This window comes from Emys orbicularis, chromosome 2 (genome assembly GCF_028017835.1).
Source record: "Emys orbicularis isolate rEmyOrb1 chromosome 2, rEmyOrb1.hap1, whole genome shotgun sequence".
Lineage (NCBI taxonomy): Eukaryota > Metazoa > Chordata > Testudines > Emydidae > Emys > Emys orbicularis.
In genome coordinates, this window is record NC_088684.1 from 21,393,877 (window position 1) to 21,419,448 (window position 25,572).

Below are 25,572 nucleotides of genomic sequence, written 5' to 3' on the forward strand. Positions count from 1 at the left end.
TGACAGTGAGAACGCGTTGGAAAAATAGGAAACAAGAATATTATTTCCGGCAAGGGAGAAACAGGAACAGTTTTTGATAAAAAAAAAAAATTTAAACCAATCCTACTCTCTTTGAAAGTGTCCTGCACGGAATTTCTGGCACTGAAGGCAGAGAGCACCCCCTCTGAAAGTCTCTAGTGTGACAGTGTGTGGGGGAGGATATTTTTTTAAGACACAATCACACCATCTTCTTATTTGCACTTCCCCTGAGCCAGATGCCTCCAGCCCAGTTTCTCTCTGTCCTTAAAGTCTTTTGCTTTGTTAACAATTGCTATTTTATCTAAGCAGGATCAATGTTTTGCTAATAGGCAGTGCAGTTGTAGCCATGTCGTCCCAGGATATTAGCACAACAAGGTGGGTGAGGGGATATCTTTTATTGAGCCAACTTCTGTTGGTCAGAGAGACAAGCTTTCGAGCCACACAGAGCTCTTCTTTGTGTCTGGGAATGGTACTCCGAGCATCCGAGCTAAATGCAAGGTGGAACAGATTGTTTAGCATAAGTAGTTAGCATATATTCTAAGGGACCACTCCAGTCTATATATGGAAGAAAACTTAGGAAAAGGAAGGGATTCTGTAACCCTTCTGCCAGGTGGAGCCGGCAGCAACCAGGGCCGGGTTCAGTGTCTAGGGGTTCCTTTTCAACAATAAAACACAGAAAATGGCTCGAGCCCCCACCCGGTAACCTGGGACAATTATACACCACCCCTTGGGTGCCTCTAGAGGCAATTCTTCCCCTCTCACAGGCACAGAGTCTGAGTGTAGAAAAGAAACTTTGAATAGAAGGAGGGAATTTGGGAAAATGCCGCAAGCAGGCATCATAAGCATAAAACCATGAACAAAAGACTCAGGGTCTTAAATCCAGCAACCAAACGTTTCTTTAACACGCCCCTCCCTTCGTTGCACCCCACTCACAGTTGTCGTCCTCTGTCAGTGCAGACCCAGAGTTCAGAGATGTAGCTGCAGAGTTCACCTCCCACCCTGGCTGGGGTGGGAAGCACCTGGCTTGCTCTGCTATCAGAGCCCTTACTCACCACTCCGCTCGCTGACCTGCTCTGCCTGCCACTCTGGGATGTCTTGAGGTCCCACCGCTTAACACAGCTCTCACTGATTTCAGCTGTTAGCATCTCACTCCTAATGCACAGTTTCTTGTATCAGAGACACTGTCCCAAGGCAGGTTACTGATTATCGGTGATTTCAGCTCTAGGACATATAACAAAATTCTTAATCTGCTCTGTTATTTCACAGTGGAGAAAACAAGGGTCAGATGGTGTTTAGTCCCTTCAGGCAGGAGAGCTCATGCAGACCCTGTTTACATATCTGAGTGAGTAGTGTTCACTCATCCTTACTGGTGTCTGTATCAGCAAAGAGACTGAATCCTCTTTTCTAGAGACTTCTGAATGAGGTACACAACATGGCAAGTATAGATGCCCTAAAAATAGATCATTAATCAGGCTAATTACGCTCTCTGTTGCCTACATATTTCTTATAACTATTGCCAAAGAAGAGCTTCATGAAAACACTAGGCGGTAGGAATTAGCGGGCCCTAGAAATTCTCAGGAATGCTGGCAAAATCCCTGGGAATAAAAGTAAGTATCTGAAAGCCAGTGACAATGCTTTCATAGATAAATGATGGAAAGAGTTAATGGAGCTCCGATGTCTAGTCTGATTTTTGAGGAGTCTCCTGATGCTTTGGACCTTCCAAATCTTGGCCATTGGTTTTTGTATGTTGATTTCAAAGTGAATAAAGCCTCATTCTTTTGTAGCTCAGCAGTGTGTAACCTAGAGTTGGGGACATATTCTAGGCCTCTCAGAGAGCAAGAATGGTGGGAATACTGGCTACTATCCTGCCGATCTCAGCTTTGCCACGCGGGAAGAGACAAAATCTTCCCAAGCGCCAGTGGCTCCGGCAGTGTTAGCAGGGAAGCGTCATCCAGTTGTTCCAGTGTGGAGGACAATTGGCAGGTGCCATGGGGATCAGGACCGGCGCTTCCATTTAGGCGACCTAGGCGGTCGCCATGGGCACCAGGATTTGGGGGGGTGGCATTTTGCCACCCTCGGCGGCAATTCGGCGGCAGGGGGTCCCTCTGCGCTCCAGGTGTTCGGCGGCAATTCTGCGGCGGGTCCTTCACTCGCTCCAGGACCCGCCGCCGAAGTGCCCCAAGACCGGGAGCGTGGAAGGAACCCCCGCCGCAGAATTGCTGACGACGACCGGGAGCGTGGAAGGACCCATGCCTAGGGCGCCAAAAACTCTGGCGCGGCTCCTGATGGGGAGAAGTATTGTCAGACTCAGCAAAGGAAGGAGAAATAGCTATTGAGATGAAGTAGAACGAGCAAGAGATCAAAGAGGATCTTTTTATGGTAAACCTGCTGATTGCACAAATGAGGAGCAAGGATGTAATGGAGACACAGTAACGTGCACAAAGAAAGCCCTTCTCTAAAGCCTGCTGATAGATACTGCCCAGTCACACAACACCTGAAAGCAGATGGAGTATTTCGCTGCTGACAGCTCAGCATACCAAACCCACAAGGAATACAGCTCCTAGTAGCCCCACCCAAAATTTTTTTTTACACCCAACAGGACAAGTTCAAAGCTAGCCACTCAGACTGTGTTTCCTTCCCCTGCTCTTCTCAGGAAGAACAAGACACTCTTCCACAGCAGAAAGCAGCGGTCACAGAACAGCACTCTCTACCATGTCATGCTCAGAAAGAAACACTACAGATCCTCATCGTGGTTAGCAAGGCCAGACTTTTACAGCCACCCTTCTCCGGTCACCAACTAGAGAAATGATCCCTAAAAGCATAGCCTTAACCCACACCCACCCTGCCAGTCAAAGACCATTCCAGCGCATTGTCCTCTAACTGGTGGGTGCTACAATTTGGCCTTCACAAGAGAAGTTTAATGGAACTTTGGGGGCCATGATATGTAAATTCGTAAATGAGCACTCCAATGATTGGGACCTAGTGTTGCAGCAGTTGCTCTTTGCCTACAGGGCTGTACCACATCCCAGTTTAGGGTTTTCACCACTTGAACTTGTGTATGGCCGCGAGGTTAAGGGGCCATTACAGTTGGTGAAGCAGCAATGGGAGGGGTTTACGCCTTCTGCAGGAACTAACATACTGGACTTTGTAATCAACCTACAAAACAGCCTCTGAACCTCTTTAGCCCTTGCTAGAGAAAAACCTAAAAGGTGCTCAGGAAGAGCAAAAAGCCTGGTATGATAAACATGCCAGAGAGCGTTCCTTCAAAGTAGGGGACCAGGTCATGGTCTTGAAGACGCTCCAGGCCCATAAGATGGAAGCATCGTAGGATGGGTCATTTACGGTCCAAGAGCGCCTGGGAGATGTTAACTATCTCATAGCACCCCCCACCTCAAACCTCAAGCCTAAAGTGTACTATGTTAATTCTCTAAAGCCCTTTTGTTCCAGAGAATTAAAGGTTTGTCAGTTTACAGCCCAGGGAGGAGATGACACTGAGTGTCTTGAAGATGTCTACTATGAAGGGAAAAGTGATGGTGGCGTGGAAGAGGTGAACCTCTCCATGACCTTTGAATGTATACAGCAACAGCAGATAAAGGAGCTGTGCACCAGCTTTGTGCCGATGTTCTCAGCCACCCCAGGACGGACCGAACGGGCATACCACTCCATTGACACAGGTAATGCTCACCCAATTAGAGCGCAACATTACTGGGTGTCTCCTCAAGCCAAAACCGCTATAGAACGGGAGATCCAAGACATGCTAAAGATGGGTGTAATCCGCCCCTCTAACAGTGCATGGGCATCTCCAGTGGTTCTAGTTCCCAAACCAGATGGGGAGATACGCTTTTGCGTGGACTACCGTAAGCTAAATGCTGTAACTCGCCCAGACAACTATCCCATGCCACGCACAGATGAGCTATTGGAGAAACTGGGACGTGCCCAGTTCATCTCTACCTTAGACTTAACCAAGGGGTACTGGCAAGTACCGCTAGATGAACCTGCCAAGGAAAGGTCAGCCTTCATCACCCATGCAGGGCTGTATGAATGTAATGTGCTCCTTTTCGGGCTGCGAAATGCACACACCACCTTCCAGAAACTTGTAGATGGTCTCCTAGCAGGATTGGGAGACTCTGCAGTCGCCTACCTTGATAATGTGGCCATTTTTTCTGATTCATGGCCAGAACACCTGGAGCATCTGCAAGAAGTCTTCAAGCGCATAAGGGAGGCAGGACTAACGGGTAAGGCTAAAAAGTGTCAAATAGGCCTAAACAGAGTGACTTACCTTGGACACCAGGTGGGTCAAGGAACTATCAACCCCCTACAGGCCAAAGTGACTGCTATCCAAAAGTGGCCTGTCCCAAAGACAAAAATACAGGTCCAATCCTTCTTAGGCTTGGCCGGATATTACAGGCGATTTGTACCTCACTACAGCCAAATCGCCGCCCCACTGACAGACCTAACCAAAAAGAAACAGCCAAATGCAGCTCAGTGGACTGAAGAGTGTCAGAAGGCCTTTAACTAGCTTAAAGCGACACTCATGTCTAACCCTGTGCTAAGGGCCCCAGACTTTGACAAACCGTTCCTAGTAACCACAGATGGGGCCGAGCGTGGTGTGGAAGCAGTTTTAATGCAGGAAGGACCGGATCAAAAATTCCATCCTGTCGTGTTTCTCAGCAAAAAACTGTCTGAGAGGGAAAGCCACTGGTCAATCAGCGAAAAGGAACGCTACGCCATTGTGTACGTGCTGAAAAAGCTACGCCCATAAGTGTGGGGACGGCGTTTCCACCTGCAAACCAACCATGCTGTGTTGAAGTGGCTTCATACCCTCAAGGACAATAACAAAAAACTTCTTTGGTGAAGTTTAGCTCTCCAAGATTTTAATTTTAAAGTACAACACATTTCGGAAACTTCTAACAAAGTGGCTGATGCACTCTCCCGTAAAAGTTTCCCAGAATCAACTAATTAAAATCATCCTTGAAATGTAAAAAATATTGTTAGTTTTTATATAATCAATAGCACATCTAGAGGTGCATGTGTCTTATTAATTCTGTTTTCTCCTAGAGCTCTAGGAAGAAATCACAGCCAGTGTGAAGCAGGCTGTCCAGCACTGTCTATGATTTGGGGGCCGTGTCATAAACATACAGCTAAGGGTAGCATAAAATCTCTCCTTTACCTGTAAAGGGTTAAGAAGCTCAGATAACCTGGTTGGCACCTAACCAGAAGGACCAACGGGGAAAGAAGATACTTTCAAATCTGGGCGGGGGAGGCTTTGTTTTCTGCTCTGTGGGTGTTCTCTTGGGAGACAAAGGGAGAGACCAAGCAAGTAATCCAGCTCCTACTAAAATGATACATCTAATATTACAGAAATAGTAAGTAATAGCAAGGAAATGTGTTAGAGTATCTTTTGTATTAGCTTGTGAACTTTCCCTATGCTAAGAGGGAGGTTTATTCCTGTTGTTTTGTAACTTTAAAGTTTTGCCTAGAAGGAAATCCTCTGTCTTTTAACTCTTATTACCCTGTAAACTTACCTTCCATCCTGATTTTTAGTGTCACAAAAGCCCAAGGGTCTGGCCTGTGCTCACGTTGGTTACTCTCAAGCCTCCCCAGGAAAGGGGTGAAGGGACTTGGGGGGGATATTTGGGGGAAACAGGAACTCCAAGTGGTCCTTTTCCTGAATCTTTGTCTAACTCAGTTGGTGGTGGCAGCATACTGTCCAAGCACAAGGAAGAATTTGTGCCTTGGGGAAGTTTTTAACCTAAGCTGGTAGAATTAAGCTTAGGGGGTCTTTCATGCGGGTCCCCACATCTGTACCCTAGAGTTCAGAGTGGGGAGGGAACCCAAACAAAGGTTATAGAGCCATAGGCTTTTCTTTGAACCGGACCAGAGTCCAGATAATCCCCGTTACAATTTCTAATGGCTATACACCTGGATGAAAGTCGCTCAGGAGTGTGTAACCTAGAGTTGGGGACATGTTCTAGGCTTCTCAGAGAGCAAGAATGGTGGGAATACTGGCTACTATCCTGCCGATCTCAGCTTTGCCACGTGGGAACAGACAAAATCTTCCCAAGCAACAGTGGCTCCGGTGGTGTTAGCAGGGAAGCGTCATCCATTTGTTCCAGCGTGGAGGACAATTCGCAGGTGCCATGGGGAGAAGTATTGTCAGACTCAGTGAAGGAAAGAGAAATAGCTATTCAGATTAAGTATAACAACCAAGAGATCAAAGAGAATCTTTTTAATGTAAACCTGCTGATTGCACAGATGAGGAGCAAGGATTTAATGGAGACACAGTAACGTGCACAAAGAAAGCCCTTCTCTAAAGCCTGCTGATAGATACTGCCCAGTCACACAACACCTGAAAGCAGATGGAGTATTTCACTGCTGACAGCTCAGCATACCAAACCCACAAGGAATACAGCTCCTAGTAGCCCCACCCAAAATTTTTTTTACACCCAACAGGACAAGTTCAAAGCTAGCCACTCAGACTGTGTTTCCTTCCCCTGCTCTTCTCAGGAAGAACAAGACACTCTTCCACAGCAGAAAGCAGCTGTCACAGAACAGCACTCTCTACCATTGTCATGCTCAGAAAGAAACACTACAGATCCTCATCGTAGTTAGCAAGGCCAGGCTTTTACAACCACCCTTCTCCAGTCACCAACTAGAGAAATGATCCCTAAAAGCATAGCCTTAACCCACACCCACCCTGCCAGTCAAAGACCATTCCAGCGCATTGTCCTCTAACTGGTGGGTGCTACAATTTGGCCTTCACAAGAGAGAGAGCATTACGAGAAGCCCCACGTGAACAGATCCTGGCTCTCAACTCTGCCCACCATGTCCCCCTTCCCTAGGCTGCCTATCAAAGCAAAGGTGCTCAAAGTAGCCATCTCCTTTCATTTGCATAAACTGAAGACAGAGACAGGCCACACCACCCATTTTCTCCCAGCTCCCTTCCTGCAATGCCTAAGACAACAATTCTCTAACTGGCCAAGCCAAGAGCTCTCTAGAAACGACAGCTTAGGCAGTTTTGGACACCCAGAGCACGTTTCTTTGGCACCAGTGACCAAATTGGAGAAAGTCAGAGGGGAGCCAGGCTCTCCAACAGGAGGTGTTTCCTGAACCTGAGGGCCAGTTGTACCATTCTTCAAGGAGCAGGAGCTTTGATATAAAAAATGTTTGGGAACCACTCCGGAAGGGTTGACATAACCAGTATTCTGCATTTTTAAGGGTGTTTTGGTTTTTTTAATCAGTTTTCACTGATAAATTACAAGGCTTATTAATTAAAGAAGTTCAGGTTTTACTGATTTACACCCATTTATCAAACCACTCAATACTTTTTTCAGGTACTTATTTTTGTAAAACACTCAGACTTTATGCAATTGTGTATTGAAGTTCTGAGATTGAAGGAGTCTCACAGTGTAAAACACAAAACACGCACACACGGTGGAGATTGGAAAAATCAAATAATGTTAATATTTGCGGTATGATTGGCCCACAAGGAAACGCTGCCTGCCTATTTCTTTGCATCTGTTTAGTGTGGCGCTGAATTTAATCAATCAATCAACCAGTCACCCACGCACCCACACACTGGTAAAGATAAGATAAGAAAGTAAACATGGGGCGAAAACACAAATCTATGCCTGAGTACCATCAAGAAAATCCATTCTTAGAACTTTTCAAGACAAGTAAAGACAGGAGTGAAGAGGATGCATTGCACTGCAAGTACGGCAGCATTGAGGTCAGCACTCGCCATGACAGAATAAAGAAGCATGTCAAAAGCAAGCAACACCAGAAGCTTAAAGAAGAAAGTGAGCTTTGGGATAAACAGTCAATATCAGGAGCTTTCAGTGGGGCTTTAATGAAAGAGAGGACATAGCACGAGCGTGTCAATGAATTTATGCATGCTCTTTGTTTCATCGGACAATCACTGTTAATTGCTGGGGGGGCCTATTGGTGACTTTGTACAGCAATAGTGTCCAGCAGCAAAAACCCTCCCTAATGCGGACAACCTGATTTGCAAGTATCTGAAAGATAATGATGATGCTTCAGTAGCAAAACTGATGCAACGAATGGATGGAGATGTGGTATCTAGTCTGATTTTTGAGGAGTCCCCTGATGCTTTGGACCTTCCAATTCTTGGCCGTTAGTTATCGTTTGTTAATTTCAAAGTGAAGGAAGGAGAAATAGCTATTCAGATGAAGTAGAACACACAAGAGATAAAAGACAATCTTTTTCTGGTAAACCTGCTGATTGCAGAGATGAGGAGCAAGGACATAATAGAGACCCAGTAATGTACACAAAGAAAGCCCTTGTCTAAAGCCCGCTGATAGATATTACCCAGTCACACAACATCTGAAAGCAGATGGAGCATTTCACTGCTGAGAATTCAGTATATCAAACCCACAAGGAGCAGAGCTTTCAGCTGCCACACCCAAGCTTTTTTTCATACCTAACAGAACACGAACAAAACTAACCACTCAGACTATGTTTCTTTCCTCTGCTCTTTTGTGGAAAAGCAAGACACTCTTCCACAGCAAAAAGCAGCAGTCATAGAACAGCATTTTCTGCTATTGTCATGCTCAGAAAGAAACACTACAGTTCCTCATTGTGGTTAGCAAGGCCAGGCTTTTAAATCTACCCTTCTCCAATCACCAACTAGAGAAACAATCCCTAAAAGCATAGCCTTAACTAATACCCCCCCCCCCTGCAAGTCACAGACCATTCTGGGGCATTGTCCTCTAACTGGTGGTTGCTACAATTTGGCCTTCACAAGACAGAGAGCACTACAAGAAGCCCCAAGCGAACAGATCCTGGCTCTCAACTCTGCCCTCCATGGCCCCCTTCCCTAGGCTGCCTATCAAAGCAAAGATGCTCAAAGTAGCCATCCCCTTTCATTTGCATAAACTGAAGACAGAGACAGGCCACTCAACTCATCTTCTCCCCGCTCCCTTCTCTGCAATGCCTAAGACAACAATCCTCTAGCTGGCCAAGCCAAGAGCTCTCTAGAAACGACAGCCTATGCAGTTTTGGACACCCAGAGCACATTTCTTTGGCACCAGAGACCAAACTGGAGAAAGTCAGTGGTGGGGAGCCGGGCTCTCCTACGAGGGGTGTTTCCTGAACCCGAGGGCCAGTCATACCATTCTTCAGGGAGCAGGAGCGTTGACATAAAACCACTCAATATTTTATCAAACCACTCAATATTTTTTTCAGATACATATTTTTGGTAAACACTAACACTTATGCAATTGCATCTTGAAGTTCTGAGACTGAAGGAGTCTCGCAGTGTAAAACACAAAACACCCACATACGGTGGAGATTGGAAAAATCAAAGAATGTTAATATCATGGTATGATTGGCCCACAAGGAGACGCTCCCCGCCTATTGCTTTGCGTCCCTTTACCAAGGCGCTGAATTTAATCAATCAATCAATCACCCACGGATAAAGACAAGCTAAGAAGATAAATATGGGATCAAAAACGCAAATCTATGCCTGAGTACCAACAAGAAAATCCATGCTTAGAACTTTTCAAGACAAGTAAAGACAGGAGTGAAGAGGATGCATTGCGCTGCAAGTATGGCAGCATTGAGGTCAGTGCTCGCGATGACAGAATAAAGGAGCATGTCAAAAGCAAGTGTAAGCAGAGTCAGGATGAGCTCTACCCTGACATCTGGTGGTGAATTATGGCGAGTGTGGAAAAGAACTCCAGGGGCTGATCTTGTTTGCATAGGCACACCCACTCGCCTGGCATGAAAAAACAGCAACTGAAAGTGGTTACTTTGGCTGGTGTGGGATCCCCAGTTTCTCTGTTATTGGGGCAGGAAGAATAAAGTTTTGTTACCCTGATTCTGTGAATCAAGGCCAGTGGAACTGTTGTATGACAGAAGGACTGAGTGAGTCTTTCACCATTACCTAAGTAGCACTTGCTTGACAAGGGGCATGGGTTACAACACCCAGTGAATGGAGAGAGGATGGGGACAGGTATTTATAGCTGATGTTATGGGCCTTTTCTGAGGGATTGAAACACCAATTGCACTGTCTTCTTTCTTCACTGTTGAATGTCAGAGCTAACTTTGATTCCATTAGGAGTCTAGTTACAGGCTGCTGAGCTGAATTCATTTTGGGCCAATGGTGCACTAGCACTGGGGCTTCCCTACTATGAGCTGAAATCACAAAAGAGCTAAAATCACAAAATAACTAAAGTTATTAAAAGCTGAGATCACTGAGTGCTGTGTTAACTGGTGGGGGAGCCTGAAGCTATATTGCTAAGCAGCTGGCAGAGCAATTTGTGGGGACGACTAGAGGAGCGGCACGGAGCCTTGCGGGGCTGGTTGGAGTGGCCTGAGGAACGACGAGCGGAGCTGTTTGTGGGGACGGCTGGAGCGGCTCACAGATCGGTGAGCAGAGTGGAGCAGCTTGTAGAGCGGAGCAGTTTGTGGGATGGCAGGAAGTGGACTGGCTTGTGGTAAAGGCTGCGACGGAACCCCCATGGAGAAACAGATGGCCGTCCAGCCTCGGATCACGTAAGGTGCCCCTTAACACCCTGCGTGCCCCCCCTTTTACTCTGGGGCTGCACTGACCAGGGACAGAGACTTTGGGGGTTGTTGGACTTTTGGGACGTTGGGTGGTTGCTGGACCCAAGAGACTTTGGGGGTTGTTGGACTTTTGGGATGTTGGGTGGTTGCTGGACCCAAGAGACTTTGGGGGTGTTGGACTTTGGGGACTCTGGGTGATTTTTGGGTTGCTGGATTCAAGAACCAAAGGGAAAGGACACAGCCCAGTTTGCTGGGGTGGGTTTTTTTTGCTCATGGTTTGTGTTATGAATCATGTTTGTGGTGTTTTTTCCAATTTAATGCTGATGTCGTTTACCTCATGTTATTAAACATTTTCTGCTACACTCAGACTCCGTGCTTGCGAGAGGGGAAGTATTGCCTCCTAGAGGCACCCGGGGGGTGGTATGTAATTGTCCCAGGTCACTGGGTGGGGGCTTGAGCTGGTTTTGCATTGCGTTATTGAAACGGACCCCCTAGCTACAGAACCCGGCCCTTGTTGCTGCCAACTTAGATGGGCAGAAGGGTTACACAAGCAACACCAGAAGCTTAAAGAAGAAAGTGAACTTTGGGATAAACAGTCAATATCAGGAGCTTTCAGTGGGGCTTTAATGAAAGAGAGGACATAGTACGAGCATGTCAATGAATTTGTGCATGCTCTTTGTTTCGTCAGACAATCACTGTTAATTGCTGTGGGGGGGGGGGGCTATTGGTGACTTTGTGCAGCAATAGTGTCTAGCAGCAAAAACCCTTCCTAATGCGGACAACCCGATTTGTAAGTATCTGAAAGATAATGATGATTCTTTAGTAGTAAAACTGATGCAACGAATGGATGGAGATGTGGTGTCTAGTTTGATTTTTGAGGCGTCTCCTGATCTTTGGACCTTCCAATTCTTGGCCGTTGGTTTTTGTTTGTTGATTTCAAAGTGAATAAACCCTCATTCTTTTGTGCAGAGGTGACATTCGTCCCCTTTGCTCACAACTGTTTTCTCGCCGCAGCCATAACTAACATGTTTGAGATGTACCAGCTATACTGGCCACAACTAACACAAATTCTGCATCCTACATGGATAAGTTTCCCCGGGACGTTAAATTCAATCAGAAGCCGGAGCTGCTGCCTGCTCATCTGATTAATGTTCCGCTGTCAGCATCTACTGCTACAGAGGAAATGAACGAAGTTACATCTTGCATCATTGGATTCAGGGCCATTTTCAAGCATGCGAACAATTTGAAGGCCTTGTTTTACATAGTGCGAGATGAGTGCAGAGGCCCCCCTGTTGTGCCACGTGGGTAGAGGAGCTTGTATTTTCCTGCCTGTCATGTAAATAACGCCTCGAATGTGCTAATGCGTCTCCTAGATCATCCTGAGTTTGTAGGTTCTCAAGCAGAAACTCTGAAGAGACTGGCAAGTAGCCAGAATGACTGCCAGATTCTGCGCACCAAGGTAATGTTCATTGTTGAAAACTTGGAATCGCTGTGTGACACACAGAAAACACTGGAGTTTTCTCTGACTACTGCCAACATGTTTGCCAATACAGATGTGTAATGGATACCGACAACTAAAATCTCAACTGAATTGATCACAAAAGCTGAAGGAGAAGCATACAGCAAGAAAACCCAGCTGTTTCTGGAAATCCTTCTGACCCTGGAACACAAGAAAACCAAAAAAGCATTCAAAAACTTCCATACAATGCTCAGCGAGAAATGGGAGAGGACCGTGACCCGTAATCTGAACTCCAAAGTGTTTGGTGCCGACGATTCTTTTTGGAATGTCCTCTTCCAGGTGTTTCACCCCCTTCTTCAAGGTGAATTTTGCAGCAGACTGCAGCCGTTATGCCAGAGTGGTTCAACTATTTGCCACTAAAGATGAACTTTCAACTCTGAAAGGGGAATTTGCTACTTACATGAACTTGCCTATCCCTGACAATGCAAAACTGGATGTGCTGACTTTTTGGAACAGTCATCAAGACACACTTCCCAACTTCAGCAAAGAGGCACGGTGAGCTTTGAGTGTACCCCCTTATCTATTGATGCAGAGTGCATATTTTCAAAGTTGGACTACCTCCAAGCCAGCATGAGGCTCAACTTGAGCGAGGATACCCTGAAGAAAATTACCCGAGCGTACGCAAACCAGGATTATGGAAAAACTACTAGCTCTGAGAGACACAAAATATACCTTTGTACATTAAAAGAAAGTTTCCATTATACTGTAATAAAATGTTTATATTGCAAAAGGTTTTCCATCCCCGCCCCCCACAATTTTTCACAATGTTTTAATTTTTTCATATTTATCCTGATTCCATGCTGGTTTGAAGGTTTGGAAAATAAACACTGAAAAATCCCCAGATTTTCTTTTTACAAATAAAAACACAGACCACTACTTAAAAACAAGGTTGTCATAAACATACAGCTATGGGTAACATAAAATCCCTCCTTTACCTGTAAAGGATTGAGAAACTCAGATAACCTGGTTGGCACCTGACTGGAAGGACCAATGGGGAAAGAAGATACTTTCAAATCTGGGCGGGGTGGGGAGAAGGCTTTGTTTTGTGGTCTGTGGGTGTTCTCTCGGGAGACAAAGGGAGAGACCAAGCAAATAATCCAGCTCCTACTAAAATGATACATCTAATATTACAGAAAAAGTAAGTAATAGCGAGGAAATGTGTTAGAGTATCTTTTTGTTTTAGCTTGTAAATTTTCCCTATGCTAAGAGGGAGGTTTATTCCTGGTTTTTTGTAACTTTAAAGTTTTGCCTAGAGGGAAATCCTCTGTCTTTTAACTCTTATTACCCTGTAAACTTACCTTCCATCCTGATTTTTAGTGTCCCAAAAACCCAAGGGTCTGGCCTGTGCTCACCTTCGTTACTCTCAAGCCTCCCCAGGAAAGGGGTGAAGGGATATGGGGGGATATTTGGGGGAAACAGGGACTCCAAGTGGTCCTTTTCCTGAATCTTTGTCTAACTCAGTTGGTGGTAGCAGCATTCTGTCCAAGGACAAGGAAGAATGTGTGCCTTGGAGAAGTTTTTAACCTAAGCTGGTAGAAATAAGCTTAGGGGGTCTTTCATGCGGGTCCCCACATCTGTACCCTAGAGTTCAGAGTGGGGAGGGAACCCAAACAAAGGTTATAGAGCCATAAGCTTTTCTTTGAACCGGAACAGAGTCCAGATAATCCCGGTTACAATTTCTAATGGCTATACACCTGGATGAAAGTCGCTCAGGAGTGTGTAACCTAGAGTTGGGGACATGTTCTAGGCTTCTCAGAGAGCAAGAATGGTGGGAATATTGGCTACTATCCTGCCAATCTCAGCTTTGCCACGTGGGAACAGACAAAATCTTCCCAAGCACCAGTGGCTCCGGTGATGTTAGCAGGGAAGCGTCATCCATTTGTTCCAGCGTGGAGGACAATTCGCAGGTGCCATGGGGAGAAGTATTATCAGACTCAGTGAAGGAAGGAGAAATAGCTATTAAGATTAAGTAGAAGAAGTAAGAAATCAAAGAGAATCTTTTTATGGTAAACCTGCTGATTGCATAGGTGAGAAGCACAGATGTAATGGAGACACAGTAACACGCACAATGAAAGCCGTTCTCTAAAGCCTGCTGATAGATACTGCCCAGTCACACAACACCTGAAAGCAGATGGAGTATTTCACTGCTGACAACTCAGCACACCAAACCCACAAGGAATACAGCTCCTAGTAGCCCCACCCAAAAAAATTTTTACACCCAACAGAACAATCTCAAAGCTAGCCACTCAGACTGTGTTTCCTTCCCCTACTCTTCTGAGGAAGAACAGAGCACTCTTCCACAGCAGAAAGCAGCTGTCACAGAACAGCACTCTCTGCTATTGTCATGCTCAGAAAGAAACACTACAGATCCTCATCGTGGTTAGCAAGGACAGACTTTTACAACCACCCTTCTCCAGTCACCAACTAGAGAAATGATCCTTGAAAGCATAGCCTTAACAAACACCCACCCTGCCAGTCAAAGACCATTCGGGCGCATTGTCCTCTAACTGATGGTTGCTACAGTTTGGCCTTCACAAGAGAGAGAGCACTACAAGAAGCCCCAAGCGAACAGATCCTGGCTCTCAACTCTGCCCTCCATGGCCCCCTTCCCTAGGCTGCCTATCAAAGCAAAAATGCTCAAAGTAGCCATCCCCTTTCATTTGCATAAACTGAAGACAGAGACAGGCCACACCACCCATTTTCTCCCAGCTCCCTTCCTGCAATGCCTAAGACAACAATTCTATAGCTGGACAAGCCAAGAGCTCTCTAGAAACGACAGCCTATGCAGTTTTGGACACCCAGAGCATGTTTCTTTGGCACCAGTGACCAAATTGGAGAAAGTCAGAGGGGAGCCAGGCTCTCCAACAGGGGGTGTTTCCTGAACCTGAGGGCCAGTTGTACCATTCTTCAAGGAGCAGGAGCTTTGACATAAAAAATGTTTGGGAACCACTCCGGAAAGGTTGACATAACCAGTATTCTGCATTTTTAAGGGTGTTTTGGTTTTTTTTAATCAGTTTTCACTGATAAATTACAAGGCTTATTAATTAAAGGAGTTCAGGTTTTACTGATTTACACCCATTTATCAAACCACTCAATACTTTTTTCAGGTACTTATTTTTGTTAAACACTAACACTTATGCAATTGCATCTTGAAGTTCTGAGACTGAAGGAGTCTCGCAGTGTAAAACACAAAGCACCCACATACGGTGGAGATTGGAAAAATCAAATAATGTTAATATTCGCGGTATGATTGGCCCACAAGAAGATGCTGCCCGCCTATTTCTTTGCATCTGTTTAGTGCGGTGCTGAATTTAATCAATCAATGAATCTATCAATCACCAACCCACTGATAAAGATAAGCTAAGAAGTTAAACATGGGGTGAAAACGCAAATCTATGCCTGAGTACCAACAAGAAAATCCGTGCTTAGAACTTTTCAAGACAAGTAAAGACAGGAGTGAAGAGGATGCATTGCACTGCAAGTATGGCAGGATTGAGGTCAGCGCTCGCGATGACAGAATAAAGGAGCATGTCAAAAGCAAGCAACACCAGAAGCTTAAAGAAGAAAGTGAGCTTTGGGATAAACAGTCAATATCAGGAGCTTTCAGTGGGGCTTTAATGAAAGAGAGGACATAGCACAAGCGTGTCAATAAATTTGTGCATGCTCTTTGTTTCGTCAGACAATCACTGTTAATTGCTGGGGGGTCCTATTGGTGACTTTGTGCAGCAATAGTGTCCAGCAGCAAAAACCCTCCCTAATGCGGACAACCTGATTCGTAAGTATCTGAAAGATAATGATGATGCTTTAGTAACAAAACTGAGGCAACGAATGGATGGAGATGTGGTATCTAGTCTGATTATTGAGGAGTCTCCTGATGCTTTGGACCTTCCAATTCTTGGCCGTTGGTTATTGTTTGTTGATTTCAAAGTGAAGGAAGGAGAAATAGCTATTCAGATGAACGGTTTCAGAGTAGCAGCCGTGTTAGTCTGTATCCGCAAAAAGAACAGGAGTACTTGTGGCACCTTAGAGACTAACAAATTTATTAGAGCATAAGCTTTCGTGGGCTACAACCCACTTCTTCGGATGCATATAGAGTGAAACATATATTGAGGAGATATATATACACACACATACAGAGAGCATGAACAGGTGGGAGTTGTCTTACCAACTCTGAGAGGCCAATTAAGTAAGAGAAAAAAAACTTTTGAAGTGATAATCAAGATGGCTCAGTACAGACAGTTTGATAAGAAGCAAGTGTGAAAATACTTACAAGGGGAGATAGATTCAATGTTTGTAATGGCTCAGCCATTCCCAGTCTTTATTTAATCCTGTGTTGATTGTGTCCAGTTTGCATATCAATTCCAGCTCAGCAGTCTCTCGTTGGAGTCTGTTTTTGAAGTTTTTCTGTTTTAAGATAGCCACCCGCAGGTCTGTCATAGAATGGCCAGACTGGTTAAAGTGTTCTCCCACTGGTTTTTGAATATTATGATTCCTGATGTCAGATTTGTGTCCATTAATTCTTTTGCGTAGAGACTGTCCGGTTTGGCCAATGTACATGGCAGAGGGGCATTGCTGGCACATGATGGCATATATCACATTGGTAGAGGTGCAGGTGAACGAGCCCCTGATGGTATGGCTGATGTGATTAGGCCCTATGATGATGTCACTTGAATAGATATGTGGACAGAGTTGGCATCGGGCTTTGTTACAAGGATAGGTTCCTGGGTCAGTGTTTTTGTTCAGTGATGTGTGGTTGCTGGTGAGTATTTGCTTTAGGTTGGGGGGTTGTCTGTAAGCGAGGACAGGTCTGTCTCCCAAGATCTGTGAGAGTAAAGGATCATCTTTCAGGATAGGTTGTAGATCTCTGATGATGCGCTGGAGAGGTTTTAGTTGGGGGCTGAAGGTGACAGCTAGTGGTGTTCTGTTATTTTCTTTGTTGGCCCTGTCTTGTAGGAGGTGACTTCTGGGTACTCGTCTGGCTCTGTCAATCTGTTTTTTCACTTCAGTAGGTGGGTATTGTAGTTTTAAGAATGCTTGATAGAGATCTTGTAGGTAGGTGCTCCAATCCCTCAGATAGAGACAAGCACAGATTTCATAGTTGCTTGGGCACATTCAGGCTCCCCTTTTCTTGGCTGTCAGCCAAGTCTTAGCTGTGGGCAGTGTCCTTGGATGGGGCCAGCATCTTATCTTTGGACTGAGCTTGCTAGCTATTTTTTTTCAGTTAACTCGTTCTGTTTTTTTTTTTTCTTCTCCCCTTCTTGTCTTTTTTTTAACCTACAAAGGAAACTTCCACTCTTCACTCATACACCTTTTCCCAACAATGAACACATACACATTGCCATTATACAGTACATTAGTTTTATTATTTAATGTATGCCATGTACACCCTTTCAGTAAAATAACTTTATTACAGAGCTTTGAAGCAACAAACCAGACAAGCACACACTTTTGAGGAGTCCACTCGGTACAACCTCTGGTGTCCAATAGCTTTCCTCCCTCCCCAGCCCTCTGGCTAGAAATCTGAGGTAGCCAGAAGGATCCCATGGGCAATATGGGGAGTGGGTTAACCTTCCATGTCCTTGCTTCCAAAGACTGTTGGTATGCAAATTTTAACAACAATTTTGGCCATAGAACACAAAAATAATTCCTATTGTGCCAGTAAACGCATAGTATGTTGAATGCTATTTAGCTGGCATTCGTTTTCTCTGATGATCTGAAAGACAAAAGAACAGAGGTCTACCACTTCTGGGTAGTCAGTCATTGCTTAAAATATTTCCTTTATATACAAATACTCTTATTGATTTCAGGCAAAACAGAGGAATTACCCCATATTTCCTTGTATTTGTTTCATAGGCAGCCCAGGTTTCAGTGGCTTCTACCTTATTAGTTAGAAAATTGCATTAATACAGATGCTTTCTGGCTTGCTTCCAGATCCAAAGCTATCCACAGTTCTTTTTTTGCTTCCACAATGCACAAGTGGCCAGAGAAGAAGCTGCCCACAAGAGAGCTATGGAGGACCAGAAGCATGCTCAGGAGGAGAGGGAAAGAGAGAGGAAGCATGACCTCGCTGTTATGGAGTTGAAAAGACAGAACCCTTCAGCAGCTGGGGAATGTGTGCCTTGGGGAAGTTCTAAACCTAAGCTGGTAGAATTAAGTTTGCGGGTCCCCACATCTGTACCCTCGAGTTCAGAGTGGGGAGGGAACTCTAACAAAGGTTATAGAGCCACAGGCTTTTCTTTGAACCGGACCAGAGTCCAGATAATCCCTGTTACAATTTCTAATGGCTATTCACTTGGATGAAAGTCGCTCAGCAGTGTGTAACCTAGAGTTGGGGACATGTTCTAGGCTTCTCTGAGAGCAAAAACGGTGGGAATACTGGTTACGATCCTGGCAATCTCAGCTTTGCCATGCGGGAACAGACAAAATCTTCCCAAGCCCCAGTGGCTCCAGTGGTGTTAGCAGGGAAGCATCATCCATTTCTTCCAGTGTGGAGGACAATTGGCAGGTGCCATGGGGAGAAGCATTGTCAGACTCAGTGAAGGAAGGAGAAATAGCTATTCAGATGAAGTAGAACAAGTAAGAGATCAAAGACAATCTTTTTATGGTAAACTTGCTGATTGCAAAGACTAGGAGCAAGGACTTAATGGAGACACAGTAACGCACACAAAGAAAGCCCTTCTCTAAAGCCTGCTGATAGATACAACCCAGTCATGCAACACGTGAAAGCAGATGGAACATTTTACTGCTGAGAACTTAGAACATCAAACCCACAAGGAGCACAGCTCTCAGTAACCACACCCAAACTTTTTTTTCATACCCAACAGAACAAGTTCAAAGCTAGCCACTCAGACTATGTTTCTTTCCCCTGCTCTTCTCAAGAAGAACAGAGCACTCTTCCACAGCAGAAAGCAGCTGTCACAGAACAGCACTCTCTACCATTGTCATGCTCAGAAAGAAACACTACAGATCCTCATTGTGGTTAGCAAGGCCAGACCTTTACAACCACCCTTCTCCAGTCACCAACTAAAGAAATGATCCCTAAAAGCACAGCCTTAATTAACACCCACCCTGCCAGTCACAGACCATTCTGGGGCATTGTCCTCTAACTGGTGGTTGCTACAATTTGGCCTTAACAAGAGAGAGAGCACTACGAGAAGCTCCACGTGAACAGATCCTGGCTCTCAACTCTGCCCTCCGTGGCCCCCCCTTCCCTAGGCTGCCTATCAAAGCAAAGATGCTCAAAGTAGCCATCCCCTTTCATTTGCATAAACTGAAGACAAGACAGGCCACTCAACCAATCTTCTCCCCGCTCCCTTCTCTGTAATGCCTAAGACAACAATCCTCTAGCTGGACAAGCCAAGAGCTCTCTAGAAACAACAGCCTATGCAGTTTTGGACACCCAGAGCATGTTTCTTTGGTACCAGAGACCAAACTGGAGAAAGTCAGCGGTGGGAAGCCGGGCTCTCCAACGAGGGGTGTTTCCTGAACCCGAGGGCCAGTCTTACTATTCTTCAGGGAGCAGGAGCGTTGACATAAAACCACTCAATATTTTATCAAACAGCTCAATATTTTTTTTTCAGGTACTTATTTTTGGTAAACACTAACACTTATGCAATTGCATCTTGAAGTTCTGAGACTGAAGGAGTCTCGCAGTGTAAAACACAAAACACCCACATACGGTGGAGATTGGAAAAATCAAAGAATGTTAATATCATGGTATGATTGGCCCACAAGGAGACGCTGCCCGCCTATTTCTTTGCGTCCCTTTAGCACGGCGCTGAATTTAATCAATCAATCAATCACCCACGGATAAAGACAAGCTAAGAAGGTAAATTTGGGATCAAAAACGCAAATCTATACCTGAGTACCAACAAGAAAATCCGTGCTTAGAACTTTTCAAGACAAGTAAAGACAGGAGTGAAGAGGATGCATTGCGCTGCAAGTACGGCAGCATTGAGGTCAGCGCTCGCAGTGACAGAATAAAGAAGCATGTCAAAAGCAAGCAACACAAGACGCTTAAAGAAGAAAGTGAGCTTTGGGATAAACAGTCAATATTAGGAGCTTTCAGTGGGGCTTTAATGAAAGAGAGGACATAGCACGAGCATGTCAATAAATTTGTGCATGCTCTTTGTTTTGCTGGACAATCACTGTTAATTGCTGGGGGGGACTATTGGTGACTTTGTGCAGCAATAGTGTCCAGCAGCAAAAACCCTCCCTAATGCGGACAACCTGATTCGTAAGTATCTGAAAGATAATGATGATGCTTTAGTAGCAAAACTGATGCAACGAATGGATGGAGATGTGGTATCTAGTCTGATTTTTGAGGAGTCCCCTGATGCTTTGGATCTTCCAATTCTTGGCCTTTGGTTGTTGTTTGTTGATTTCAAAGTGAAGGAAGGAGAAATAGCTATTCAGATGAAATAGATGAAGCAAGAGATAAAAGACAATCTTTTTCTGGTAAACCTGCTGATTGCAGAGATGAGGAGCAAGGACATAATAGAGACACAGTAATGTGCACAAAGAAAGCCCTTCTCTAAAGCCTGCTGATAGATACCACCCAGTCACACAACACCTGAAAGCAGATGGAACATTTCACTGCTGAGAATTCAGCACACCACACCCAGAAGGAGTACAGCTCCCAGTGGGCACACCCAAGTTTTTTTTCCACACCCAACAGAACATGATCAAAGCTAACCACTCAGACTGTGTTTCCTTCCCCTGCTCTTGGGAGGAAAAGCAAGACACTCTTCCACAGCAGAAAGCAGCTGCCACAGAACAACACTCTCTACCCTTATCATGCTTAGAAAGAAATATTTAAAAATAAACGGTACAAAAGATTTAAAGAGTCAATTGTCGATCATTGGGGGGAACATACAGAGTATGGGGGGGATGTTGTTATGTTGGGGTTGGCAGCCCACATAATACATACAGACTGTAATGTCTCCAATGGGGGGGGGTAAGCGGTGGGCGAGAGCAAGACACAGTTGATAAGCGGTGAGGGTCAATCATCCACACAGGGGGTACAAATAGCCATGGGTACAAGTAGGTGGGCTGGGCAATGGTGATGGGGCGACCCTCACGTGGTGGGATTCAGTTAGGTTGGGTAGGTTCAGGGCTCAAGAGATAAGGCCCAGCGGGGAGGGGGGTATATAGGCCTCTTCCCCATTGCAGTGGGTAAGGTCCCCTCGGCTCACTCTCGTTATCGGCGGTGGCCGGTGGGGTTGGGGCTCAGGGGGTAAGGTCCCCTCCCCCTTGTAGGTGGGTGAGGTATCCCTGGCTCGCTCTTGGCGGCGGCCGGTGGGGTTGGGTGGGTTCGAGGCTCAGGGGGTAAGGCCCAGTGATGGGGGGGGGGGGTTGATAGGTCCCTTGTGGGTGGGCAAGGTCTCCCCAGCTCGCTCTCGGAATTGGCAGCGGCCGGTGAGGTTGGGTGGGTTCAGGACTCAGGCCCAGCAGGGGGGCGGGGGGTTAGCGAGTCCCTTCTCCCTTGCAGGTGGGCGAGGTCTAATCGGCTCACTCTTGGTATTGGCGGTGACCGGTGATGTGTTCCGTGTAGATACTATACTTCCTCATTGTGGTTAGCAAGGCCAGACTTTTACAACCACTCTTCTCCAGTCACCAACTAGAGAAACAATCCCTACAAGCATAGCCTTAACTAACACCCACCCTGCAAATCACAGACCATTCTGGGGCATTGTCCTCTAACTGGTGGTTGCTACAATTTGGCCTTCACAAGAGAGAAAGCACTATGAGAAGCCCCACGTGAACAGATCCTGGGTCTCAACTCTGCCCTCCATGGCCCCTTTCCCTAGGCTGCCTAACAAAGCAAAGATGCTCAAAGTAGCCATCCCCTTTCATTTGCATAAACTGAAGACACAGACAGGCCACTCAACCAATCTTCTCCCCGCTCCCTTCTCTGCAATGCCTAAGACAACAGTCCTCTAGCTGGACAAGCCAAGAGCTCTCTAGAAACAACAGCCTATGCAGTTTTGGACACCCAGAGCACGTTTCTTTGGCTCCAGGGACCAAACTGGAGAAAGTCAGCAGTGGGGAGCCAGGCTCTCCAATGAGTGGTCTTTCCTGAAGCAGTGGGCTAGTATTACCATTCTCCAGGGAGCAGGAGCTCCCAGTTTTTCTGGCAACCACGCCAGAGCTTTGACTTAAAAGCAAGCATACATAGCCATAGGCTTTCTTTTGAACCAGACCAGAGTCCAGATAAACCCTGTCAATATTTTTCATAAGAAAGAGGAGAACAACAACAAATTTTTAAGGTTTTTTTAATCCTACTGTTTCTAGGATATGAGGGAGCAAGGAGGGTGAGGTAATATTGTTTCTTGTACCAACCTCTTCTGGATGAAAGGAATGATTTTTTTAGCTGCACACAGGTCTTCTTAAGTTCCGGAGTGGGCAGGAGAGGGTTTGAGCTAAATACACATTTAGACAGATTTTTAACCAAAAGTGGTAAGGCTTCTTGGAGGCAGTCACTTGTAATGAATTGGTTGATTGAGGATTAATTGTTTAAGCATAAAGGGCTTGAAGTGAGCATTTCAGGGTATCAGTCAGTGTGGTGTGTTACACATTTTTGCAAAAAGCCATTCAAAGAGTGTTCCTGTTATGTCCATGGTTTTTGGTGTCTAACAGTGCTATTAATTTTAGTTCCCAGGCTTGCCTTTTGAAGGTGTTGTGCAGATTTTCTTTGAGGAAAAGTATTGAAAGATGACATATGGAATGTTGCTTTGTAAAAAGTGTTTGCCCCTTTATACCAACGCTCTGAGGGCGCAACTCCAGGGGGCAGCAGGACTGACCCGACGGATACCACTGAGGGAAAACTTTCTGCCGGCAGTGCTTAGGGCAAGCCCACCCCTACATTGGAATGGAATAAGCAAGCACCCAAAGAATAATAATTTATTATCCCTTTGCATTAATAGTAATAAAATGCATTTGAACCTATAATCAAATGATACCATTGCCATAAACAAAAGGTTTCTTAAAAATCACTCAAGGGCAAAGCACACCCTCACAAACCCATAAAGGGAAATAATGACAGTAAGAGAACCACACCACAGACTCCCTCCTCTGCAGGGACCTCCCTTCCACCTCTGGCTCCAATAGACACAGCAACACACCCCATCCCCCAAATTCAAGCAACTCCTACTGCCCACACAAAGAGCTCATCCTGCACATATCCAGGGCACAGATATCAACAGCAAATATATTTTGTCACTGCTGAGTTTGGCATTAAAGTTTTCTGTAACCCAAAGCCTTAATGCCAATCTCAGCAGCCTTTGCATATATTTACTGTTGACATATGGGCACTGGGTATGTGGATGATGTGGCTCTTTGTTGGTGTGGAAAGTATAAGGAACAGCTCTACACAGGCTCAGAAGTGTGGATGAAAATCCCCTACCCAGGGCACCATGCTGCCCTTCCCATACCCCAGCCATATGGGCTCAGAGAAGTAAGAAGGGGAGGTTTAGGGGCAGAGTCTCAGCAGCACACCGTAGCTGCCACGTGAACAGATCCTGGCACATATCTTTGGCAGTTTTGACTATGGAGGCTTGTCAGAATGGCACTGTCAACAAGAAAAGGAAGCATATTCCAGGGTCACACGGGAACTTTAAGAGAGGAGGAGGAAAGACATTAATTCTGGAAGCTGCATCCCCATGTCCAGTTCTGATAGCAAAGACTTCTTGGCAACTTGTCTGTGACTTTGATTATAGTCTCAAAGTATGATTTTGTGAATGGGGAGAACAGCACCTGCTGATTTGCAATGCTCATTTGTAAGGATGAGATCAAATAAATTTTTCTCCCCATCAAATCCAACCTCTTCGACTCTTGGCCTTAGGTATGGACTTATATCTCCCATGAAACAATCTCTCTTTAGTTGCCATTACAACAAGGGAGTTGGAGGCTGGATGAGAATAGAAGCACTCAGAACTTTGCACAGGAACGTAGTTTCATTTGTCAGTACACTTCCCTGTTGGCGGTAAGGAAGTAGGGGTATCCCACGATCTTTGCAGGTGTGACGGTGCCACCCATAAGGCTTTATAGAAATATGCTTTTGGATGCATATATATATATAACATAACTAGAATGTGTTTTATGCTACATATGCCATGTAACATCTCTGTAAAGGTGATGATCTACTGAATCTATTAATCCTATTTGTATGCATGTATCATTTTTGTATTTGAAGTTATAAATATTGGCTGCATACTTGTTTGATTCTAAGTAGGCTGTAGTGAAGCAGTTGGTCAGCTTCCTGAGAAAAGACTATTCTTTCCCAATCAAGAAACACTTAAGCCAACAATGAACTTGAAGACACCAATCCACATCTAGGCTTTCCCAGGAATGTGGCTTGGCTGGTAAGGAACTCAGTCATGCGTGGATATGTGACTTGCCCAGGTGACTCCAAAACTCCATTTTGTAGCTGGACTTTGCATAGGAGAGAGGAAGGGGTCTCCACTCACAAGAGAAAGTCTATTTAAGCCCGTGAGAGACCCCTCCATTTTGTCTTTAGCTGGCTAAAGAGAGAACCTCTCCACCCCCAAAGATACCTGAAAGAAACTGGAACAAAGGACAGTGACTGCAAGGGGTGTGAGTGATTGCTGGACCCAGACTAAAAGGAGATTAGTCTGTAAAAGGAAGCATTCTGGAACTGGTGAGGATCTTACCTGTATTCAGTTTCTTACTGTATTAGACATAGATTTGCATGTTTTATTTTATTTTACTTAGTAATTCACTTTGTTCTGTCTGTTACTACTTGGAACCACTTAAATCCTACTTTCTGTATTTAATGAAATCACTTTTTACTTATTAACTCAGAGTATGTGTTAATACCTGGGTGGGCAAACAGCTGTGCCTATCTCTTTATCAGTGTTATAGAGGGCGAACAATTTATACAGGGTAAAACAGATTTATTTGGGGTTTGGACCCCATTGGGAGTTGGGCATCTGAGTGTTAAAGACAAGAACACTTCTGTTAGCTGCTTTCAGGTAAGCCTACAGCTGTTAGGGGACGTGATTCAGACCTGGGTCTGAGTTTGCAGCAGGCTAGTGAGTCTGGCTCAAACCAGGCAGGGCACTGAAGTCCCAAGCTGACAGGGCAGGAAAGCAGGGGCAGAGGTGGTCTTGGCACATCAGGTGGCAGCTTCCAAGGGGGGTTCTGTGATCCAACCCGTCACAGCGGGTTCCAATAGTACTTTATTTATAGGGAGAGCTACCTTTTCTGGGGCCAAGGACTGCAGAATGTTCATCAACTTGTGTTTATTTTCCTGCACAAACTCAGCCTGAATGCCCAAGATTGAAGCCATTTGCCTCAGAAGATCCTGATGTGATTTAAAATCCTCAGGCCCGAGAGAAAGACGCTGGTATGAGTTTCAGCCTGACACCCTGATACCCCTCAGGTGCTTTGGCAATTCTGAAAGGATTTTGGTTAAACCTACAGGGTGAAAAATCCTGATCCTGTTGAAGGCAATGGCAAAACTCATATTGCCTTCAATGGGGCCAGGA

At 45.3% G+C, this 25,572-nt stretch overlaps 5 non-coding genes and 1 pseudogene across 5 annotated transcripts; all 6 read right to left on the reverse strand.

The window, feature by feature from the left end:
* Window positions 1–2,633: 2,633 nt before the first annotated feature.
* LOC135875305 (small nucleolar RNA U3) lies at window positions 2,634–2,846 on the reverse strand. The gene has a single exon (XR_010561192.1). It is a non-coding gene; the product is annotated as a small nucleolar RNA U3 (small nucleolar RNA).
* Window positions 2,847–6,487: 3,641 nt separating this feature from the next.
* Window positions 6,488–6,701, reverse strand: LOC135875299 (small nucleolar RNA U3). Its single transcript, XR_010561187.1, has one exon. It is a non-coding gene; the product is annotated as a small nucleolar RNA U3 (small nucleolar RNA).
* A 1,780-nt stretch (window positions 6,702–8,481) lies between these two features.
* LOC135875307 (small nucleolar RNA U3) lies at window positions 8,482–8,695 on the reverse strand. Its single transcript, XR_010561194.1, has one exon. It is a non-coding gene; the product is annotated as a small nucleolar RNA U3 (small nucleolar RNA).
* A 5,610-nt stretch (window positions 8,696–14,305) lies between these two features.
* Window positions 14,306–14,519, reverse strand: LOC135875297 (small nucleolar RNA U3). The gene has a single exon (XR_010561185.1). It is a non-coding gene; the product is annotated as a small nucleolar RNA U3 (small nucleolar RNA).
* A 4,385-nt stretch (window positions 14,520–18,904) lies between these two features.
* On the reverse strand, window positions 18,905–19,118 carry LOC135875301 (small nucleolar RNA U3). The gene has a single exon (XR_010561188.1). It is a non-coding gene; the product is annotated as a small nucleolar RNA U3 (small nucleolar RNA).
* A 1,644-nt stretch (window positions 19,119–20,762) lies between these two features.
* LOC135875312 (small nucleolar RNA U3) lies at window positions 20,763–20,883 on the reverse strand (annotated as a pseudogene).
* Window positions 20,884–25,572: the final 4,689 nt, after the last annotated feature.